Source organism: Puma concolor, chromosome A2, assembly GCF_028749965.1.
Source record: "Puma concolor isolate L17-30 chromosome A2, mPumCon1.1.hap2, whole genome shotgun sequence".
Classification (NCBI taxonomy): Eukaryota; Metazoa; Chordata; class Mammalia; order Carnivora; family Felidae; genus Puma; species Puma concolor.
The window spans coordinates 158577840-158586795 of NC_141668.1; positions in this window are offsets into that span (position 1 = coordinate 158577840).

The following is an 8956-nucleotide window of genomic DNA, read 5'->3' on the forward strand; positions in this document are numbered from 1 at the left end:
GGTGTAATCTTGTGTTCAGAGTCACGGTGGAGGAAGTCAGCTGAGGCACGCCCAGCCCCAATGGCTGCAGGAAACTGAGGCCTGCCAGGTCTGAAGGTAGAAGCATGGAGACAGCAGGAGTGACTCCATAATCTTCCCCGGGCAGATGAGGGTGCTGGAGGGCCTGGGTTCACGTTGCACCCAGAAGGAAGTATCTCATCACCCAAGCAGTTCTCCTGGTAGGTAGCTACCCAAGAGAACTGCAAACCGGTGTTCAAGCAAATCCTCAGTACATGCATGTCCCTAGCAGGGCTATTCACGGTAGCCAAAAGGTGGAAACAACTCCAGAGTCCATCAACAGACCAGTGGATGGACACAGTGTCTATTCTGTGAAAGGTAATAAAGGGAAACCTCGCTAAAGTCCACTTGGGAAGGGGGAGCCATACCACGGGTCAATTGCAGGAAGAATTGTCAATTACAGATCCAACAGAAGAGCCATCAAGAGGGAAGAATTATCAATGGCAGGCCCTAAAGGGGAAAAGGTAGACTTTTGCATTTCCCCTTAAGAGATCAATTACCCCTGGCCCTCGGCCAGTAAATGTGTCAAACTCAGCCAGTAAATGCAGTCAATCACCCTGAACTTCTGCCTTTCTCCAATGGGCTTTAGGTCAAAACAACCCCTCCCAACTAACTCCTTCTCCCTAAAACAACTGTTCCTCCTCTCCTTTGTTTTTTGACATGCCCATAGTTATGTCAGAGCTTGCTTGTCCCAAGTTGTGGTTTCTCTGCTGTTCTCGAATAAATCCATTTTGCTGGTAAACTAACCAGCTGTTTAATTTTATTTTTAAAAATTATTTTTAAGAGAGAGAGAGAGAGCGGGGCAGAGGGAGACAGGGAGAGAGAGAAAGAGAGACTTCCAAGCAGTCTCCATGCTCAGCACAGAGACCAACACGGAACTTGCTCCCAGGACCCTGTGGTCATGAAGTGAGCTGAGATCAAGAGGCGACCTGAATCACCCAGGCGCCCCTATTTTTAAGATTAACATTATTTGGTGATCACAAGTGGGATCCAGAGAAGAACCCCCACCCCCACCCCAACAATCCTGAGGCTGGTAAGCAAAGAGGTGCCAGAACCCACAGAGCCAACGGAGCCCTAATACTTTCTTCCCAACCATGGAGGGGAAGTCTCTCCTGGATTTTAAGCTCTGCTGTCTGCGTGTTTTGAGCTCTCCGGGTTTTCGTTCAGGATCTGTTTTAAGGCTTTGTCTTTTCTGAGAGGACTCATTTGGCCTTTGGTCTGCATCCTTTCGGGCACCAGGTTGTTCCTATTGGAACTGACGCCTCTGGGCTGCCACCTTTTCGGAACTGAGCTGCTCCGATTGGAACTGTACTGGCCTTTGTTCCGATTCCTTCTGGAACTGGGCTATTCCTGTTGAAACTGGCTGTTAAGGAGTTTTTCTTCTTGCTCTAGAGGAAACTTCTAAGAAATGGGATCTTAGTCATCAAAATGCTGTGAGCTCCCCTTACTGGGACCCCGGCCGGTTTTAAGTTTAGAAAGTGCAGTCCCGGGGCGCCTGGGTGGCTGAGTCAGTTAAGCATCCGGCTTCACTTCGGCTCCGGTCTGATCTCCTGGATCGTGAGTTCGAGCCTCGCGTTGGGTGAACTCAAGCCCTGCATCAGGCTCCGCACTTCTCCCTCTCTCTCTGCCTGTTACTTGCTTTCTCTCTCTCTCTCTCTCAAAAATAAATAAACTTGAAAATAAAATAGGGGCACCTGGGTGGTGGCTGAGTGGGTTAAGCGTCCAGCTTCGTCTCAGGCCATGATCTGACAGATCGTGAGTTCGAACCCCGTGTCTTGCTCTGTGCTGGCAACTCCGAGCCTGGAGCCTGCTTCCGATTCTGTCTTCCTCTCTCTCTCTGCCCCTCCCTGCTCAGTCTCTCTCTCTCTCTCTCTCTCTCTCTCTCTCTCGAAAGTAAATAAAACGTTAAAAATAATAATGAAAGTGAGGAACCAAAGAAACCCCAAATTTCTTACAGTTCTCTGGATTAAGTATGAACTATGAGCAAGAGTTCCCCCCATTTTTTTTTCTTTTTTTTTGAGAGAAAGAGAGAGAGAGCAAGTGAGCAGGGGAGGGTCAGAAAAAGGGAGATTCTCCAGCAGGCTCTGTCTGCTGTGAGAGCTCAAACCCCTAAATGGTGAGATCACAGCCTGAGCCAAAATCAAGAGTCAGGTACTTACTTAACCGACTGAGCCACCCAGGCGCCTCCAGGGTCAGGGTTTCCCAAGGTGACTGAGGAACCCCATAGGTTTGCTAAGGAATTTAGCCTCGTTATTCAAAACTTACCAAGCTGGTTTCTGAGATTTTTACCAATTAATCCACATGCTCGGTGGTGAGGGCCAGGCCAAACACCGGATGACACACACTAGCCTGGTGAGAACATCCTGAAAGGGATTTGGCGAAACAGACCCCTAACTTGTGGCAAGATGCTAGAATTCTCGCTGGAAATCTCCACTGAGCAATTATAGTAGCTTTTGGAACAAAATTCAGGCTTGTACGTAAAAGCCTGGTGAACTTGTTCAGGGCCATTTAATCAATGTCAAATTGATTTTTATTATTTATTTACTTACATATTTTTTTTGAGAGCTAGAAAGGGAGGGGCGGGGAGAGTGGGGGACAGAGGATGTGAAGTGGGCTCTGCCCTGATAGCGGAGAGCCCGACGTGGGGCTTGAACCCACGACCGTGAAATCATGACTTGAGCTGAAGGTAGACACTTCACGACCGAGCCACCCAGGCGCCACTTAAATTGTCCTGAAAGAAAATTCTGGTCTTCCTTTAGATGTTGGATCCACCCAGGTAGCATTTAATCCTTTGGTTTTTTTGCTTAAAAAAAAATTTTTTTTTTAATGTTTTTATTTATTTTTGAGGCAGAGAGAGACAGAGCATGAGCAGGGGAGGGGCAGAGAGAGAGGGAGGCACAGAATCTGAAACAGGCTCCAGGCTCTGAGCTGTCAGCACAGAGCCTGATGCGGGGCTCGAACTCATGAATCGCGAGATCATGACCTGAGCCAAAGTCAGACGCTTAACCGACGGAGCCACCCAGGCGCCCCAACCCTTTGTCTTATTAATGGGCTGAACCAGTTAAAAGGACCAGGATGGAAGGAGAAATCTGTCTCGGCTCCAGATTTAGTTAATTTGGCAAACCACCTCTCTGACATCCTAGATGAGTCAGCCAGAGGAAAGCCTGCTAATTCTCAATTTTCAGCTCCAGCAAATGAAGGCCCCCAACCCACACCAACCTCCCCCGCCACCCCCGCCCCCCGCCATTTTCTGCTATTATTGCCAAGGGCTAGAACATTGGAAAAAAAGATTGTTACCAATTTAAGTGCCCCAGGCGCCTTCAGCCCCCAGCCAGCCTTTCCAACGCCCTTCTAATTCTCAGGGACTGGGGTTCTGCCCAGTCCTCCCTCTTAACTGGCTCAGAGAAACCTGTCTCCAGTTGGGGAATGAATCTCTCTGTGTCCTTACGGACACCAGAGCCACCCTCAAGAGCTCAACCCCGCTGCTCTCCAGCAGCCCCTGCCTGGGAGGACTAGAGAGCAGTTCACGTAGTCCGGGGCTCTGATAGCCTTCAACATGTTCCTGTCTCTGAACTTATCCCCTTTGCGCCCTTTGAGAGACGCACACCCTTTTCTCCTTAGCTCCTCTGCTCCCATTCATGTGTTGGGCCGAGATTTCTCAGAAACGTACCACGCCGGGATTTCTTCCGTCCAACAGGGGGAATATAACTCTCGCATTTGACAGTGGTAATCAAAGTCACCCAGCAGGTGGACCAGAGGACCCTTTGCCATCTTTTATTTGCTCCGCGTCTGACGGCACGACCCGTGGAGTCTGCGGGCACTGAGCGCTTGTCCCTTTGGGAACAGCTTGCGTCCTCTTCCCCGGGCCAGATCTTCAACGGATGGCCGCCGAACTCACAGCCCCTCGCGGCGAGATTCAAATAGCTCCCTTAAAAGTTCTCCCTGGAATTAATGAGTAGCCTATAAATAATGATATGTAATGATAATAAGCCTATCATCGGGCCCACGATGGAGGACTACAAGGCTCATGGCCTCATTATGTGCTGCACGTGTCCGGTAACACTCCTATTTTACCTGGGAGAAAACCCAACAGGCCAAGGGTGGAGGTTTGTCCGGGACCTCCGAGCAATAAATAGCATTGTCACCCCTCAGCACCCTGTGCCTCCCATCCCCTGAGACCCATTCCCACTGAAAGCCAGTGTTTTCCTCTGTAATTGATTTATTCAGTGAGTTGTCGAATTTTTTAACGTTTCGTTATTTATTTATTTATTACTTTTTTAATATGACATTTATTGTCAAATTGGTTTCCATACAACACCCAGGGCTCATCCCCGCAGGTGCCCTCCTCAATGCCCATCACCTGCCCCCCCCCACCCCCCCATCAACCCTTAGTTTATTCTCAGTGTTTAAGAGTCTCTTATGGGTTGGCTCCCTCCCTCCCTAACTTTTTTTTTTTTCCTTCCCTTCCCCCATGGTCTTCTGTTAAGTTTCTCAGGATCCGCATAAGAGTGAAAACCTAGGGTATCTGTCTTTCTCTGTAGGACTTACTTCACTCAGCATCACACTCTCCAGTTCCATCCACGTTGCTACAAAAGGCCAGATTTCATTCTTTCTCATTGCCACGTAGGATTCCATTGTGTATATAAACCACAATTTCTTCATCCATTCATCAGTTGACGGACATTTAGGCTCTTTCCATCGTTTGGCTACTGTTGAAAGTGCTGCTAGAAACATTGGGGTACAAGTGCCCCCATGCATCAGCACTCCTGTATCCCTATTATTATTTATTTTTGAGAGAGAGGGAGACACAGAAACCGAAGTAGGCTCCGGGCTCTGAGCTGTCAGCACAGAGCCCCAACGCGGGGCTCGAACTCATGAACCATGAGAGCTGAAGTCAGATGCTTGACCCACTGAGCCACCCGGGCATCCCTCTGAGTTTTTTGAGTATTGCAATTGATGAGGAAAGCCAATACCTTTTTGCTTTCACTTGGGAAGGATGGAAATATACCTGGGCAGGAACGCCTACAGCTTCGCAGAGGGTCCTTCTTACTTTTCACAAATCTTCGCAGCTGATTTGGATGACCATAACCTTTCCTGAAGGTTCTGCTTTGTTACCATATGCCCAGGAGTTGCCTCTCTGCTCCCCTTCTGAAACCTCTTCACAGAAAGACAGCATCCACCTGTTAACATTTGTGACCTTAAAGGGCCATAAAGCCTCCAAAGAAAAATTGCTATTCGCTCCCTTGGTCTCAGAACAAGTTTGGATCCAGGCAGCCTTCAAGGCATCCTCAATTTCCCCAAATCTGAAAATAAGTGCCCATTACGAGGCTTTCTTGGACTGGAGGACTACTGGCAGAACTGGGTGCCAGACTTCTCTCTTCAAGCTCAATCGTCGGTTGAGCGTCCGACTTCGGCTCAGATCGTGATCTCGTGGTTCGTGAGTTCGAGCCCCGCGTCGGGCTCTGTGCTGACAGCTCCGAGCCTGGAGCCTGCTTCGGATTTTGTGTCTCCCTCTCTCCCTGCTAGCACTCTGTCTCTCTCTCTCAAAAATAAATAAACATTTTTAAAAATTTAATTAAAAAAAAATGGCTCCTGTGTCCAAAATTTATTAGCTGCCATACATGTGCTGGTTTCTCAGGCTATTATTAAGATGGCCAGGCATTCCAGACTCAAATCCCTGGAGGACAAAATAAACCACCTCGCTGATGTTTCTGCCCCAAATGCTGCTCTCCAGAAAGCCAAGAGCTAAACCTCTGTCATGGTCCAAAGGGACATTCTCCCACACGATAATTTGGAAACGACTGACCAGAGACATCCAATAATTGGTTCCAGAAAAGGAAAAAACAATATTGGGAATCTAATAATTGTTGGTTTGATAAAAAGAGAGAACTCTGGTTTGGACCAAGGAATTCGGCCCTAGCAGAAATCCTGAAATTCCCACGAGTTACCACTGTATAGGCACTAAGCCATCGGTCTCTTGACAAAATGAGAGCATCCATGAACCAGTGCTGGTGGGGAATGGCAATAAAGCCACCAAAAGTGCCTATCTCGCTTGTCTCACCTGTTCAAAATACAATCCTGGGAAACCTGTTTGCACAATGGATTTCATACAGCTTCCAATGCTCGTGGGTTCAAGCCCTGCATCGGGCTCTGTGTTGACAGTGTAGAGCCTGCTTCAGATCCCCTGTCTCCCTCTCTCTCTGCCCCTCTCCAGTGCCTGCTCTCTCTCAAAAATAAGCAAACATTAAAAAAATTAATAAAAAGGCAGTGCCTGGGTGGCTCAGTGAAGCGTCTGACTTCGGCTCGGGTATTGATCTCACGGTTCGTGGGTTCGAGCCCCGCGTCGGGCTCTGTGCGGACAGCTTGGGGCCCGGAGCCCACTTCGGATTCTGGGTCTCCCGCTGTCTCTGCCCCTCACCTGCTTAAGCTCTGTCTCTCTGTCTCTCTGTCTCTCTCTCCGTCTCAAAAATAATTGACATTAAAACAAACTTTAAGGGGCGCCTGGGTGGCTCAGTCGGTTAGGCGGCTGACTTCGGCTCAGGTCATGATCTTGCGGTCTGTGAGTTCTAGCCCCGCGTCGGGCTCTGTGCTGACAGCTCAGAGCCTGGAGCCTGTTTCAGATTCTGTGTCTCCCTCTCTCTGACCCTTCCCCGTTCATGCTTTGTCTCTCTGTCTCAAAAATAAATAAACGTTAAAAAAAAAAAACAAAAAACAACTGTAAAACCCTAATAGCTTCTAGGAGAAACTAACCCTGCTGTGGTAGAAAGATCTTTTCACAGCCCGCTCCCTGGGGGCCGACGACCTTAAGCATCACCCCTTGCCAACCTGGTGATTTCACCTCTTGGAAGAGACACCTCCGGGGAGGCGGTCTTCAGCCTCGCTGGGAAGGCCCTTCTCAGGTACCGCTAACCACCCTTGTGCCACCAGACGCCACAGAGAACAGGCTTGGGTTCACGTGACTTGTCTAACCCTGGCTGGGCCTGCGTACCATCTGGTGACTCGTAAGTAAAGACTTCCCAGAACCGAAGCCGGTGACCTGACGTGACGATTTCCCCACGATGTCCACGGAGCCGGCCTGCATACCTTTTCTTAGAAGTTGTGCTGTTTTGCAAAAAGTTCACTAGCTGTCGCCTGCCCCGTATCTTCCCAAATGCATCTGGTAAATTCCTTCAGCGTACTCCTGCCGTAGTCACTCTTCTGTTTTCATGCCCCCTTTAAGCAGGGACTTCCAGGAGGCATACACGACTCTGGGTTTGCCTCCATAGAGAGAACTTTTCTCCCCTGTTGGAATAAGTGCCGATACATTAATTTTTAAAATTATTTGTATTAAAAAATATTTTTTAAGTTTATTTATTCTGAGAAAGAGAGAGCTCAAGTGCGTGCTAGCAGGAGAGGGGCAGAGAGAAAGAGGGAGAGAGAGAGAGAATCCCAAGCAGGCTCCACACTGTCAGCGTAGAGCCCAACTTGGGGCTTGAACCCACGAACCATGAGATCGTGACCTGAGCGGAAACCAAGAGTCGGACGCTTAACCAACTGAGCCACCCAGGTGCCCTAAAGATTTTATTTTTCAGTAATCTCTGCACCCACTATGGGGCTGCAACTCACAACCCCGAGATCAAAAGTCTCACGCTCCACCGACTGAGCCAGCAACGAGCCCCGGTGCCAATAAATATTTTTAGTTGGCTGCTCTCAGATCTGGGCAAATTTACACCATATGGTAACTAACTAGAATTTAAAGGAAGCCTTGAAACAAAAGCAAAACGAAACAAAAAACCCAAAACAGACACAAAAAGTGGCCCCCGGAGAGGGAGCCCTACCCCTCAACATCAGTGAGGGGAAGGACGGTCAATTACAGACTCGGACAGAAGAATCCTCGAGGGGAAAGAATCATCAACTAGCGACCCCAACAGGAAAGGAGGGGCATTGCACCTCCTACAAGAAATTGTCCCCTCAACTCCCACTACTCTTCGATGGACTTTAGTCCAACCCCATCCGGGCTTCCTCCTCCTCTATGAAACAACATACCTCTCCTTTGTTTCTTGGACATGCCTAGGTTTTACCGTAGCTTTCGTGTCCCAAGTTGCAGTTCCTCTGTTGAGCTCGAATAAACCAATTTTGCTGGTAAAATATTTGCTTATTTTTAAGGTTAGCAACCCCTGCAATGGACTATTACTCAGCCATAACAAGGAATAAAGCGCTGACACGCTACGACACGGCTGAACCTCAAAAACACGGCGCGTGAAAGAAGCCAGACACAAAAGGCCACACATAGTGCGCGATCAATTCATAGGAAATGTACAGAACAGGTAGGTCTACAGAGACGGCAAGCAGGTTGGTGGTTGCCAGGGGCTGGGGGAGGGGAGGGGAAGTGACAGCTGATGGGGACGGGGTCCCCTTTTGGGGGGTGATGGAAATGTTCTGGAACTAGATAGAGGTGATGGTTGTACTACATTGTGGCTGTGCCACGTCACTGAATCGTTCACTTAAGAAAAGTGTATGTATCTTTGAGAGAGAGAGAACAAACAGGGGAGGGGCAGAGAGAGAGGGAGACACAGAATCCCAAGCAGGCTCCAGGCTGTGAGCCGTCAGCACAGAGCCCGACGCGGGGCTTGAACCCACGAACCGTGAGATCATGACCTGCGCCGAGGTCGGACGCTTCACCCCAGGCGCCCCAGTTGGCTCTGAAGTCTCAACGCCGTACCTGTTTGAGGCGACAAAGTGAGCACGCTGGAGCCTGGAGCCGTCGCCGCCTGGAACGCCCCTGTTTGTTACAGCGACTCCTGTAAACTGCCGTCCATGCAGGCACCGACGATGATGCACTGGGCGGTTGATGCTCCCCAGACGTCTCCCAACTAGAGGCTTTCCCCCCGTTTTGCAGATGAAGAAACTGAGGCACACT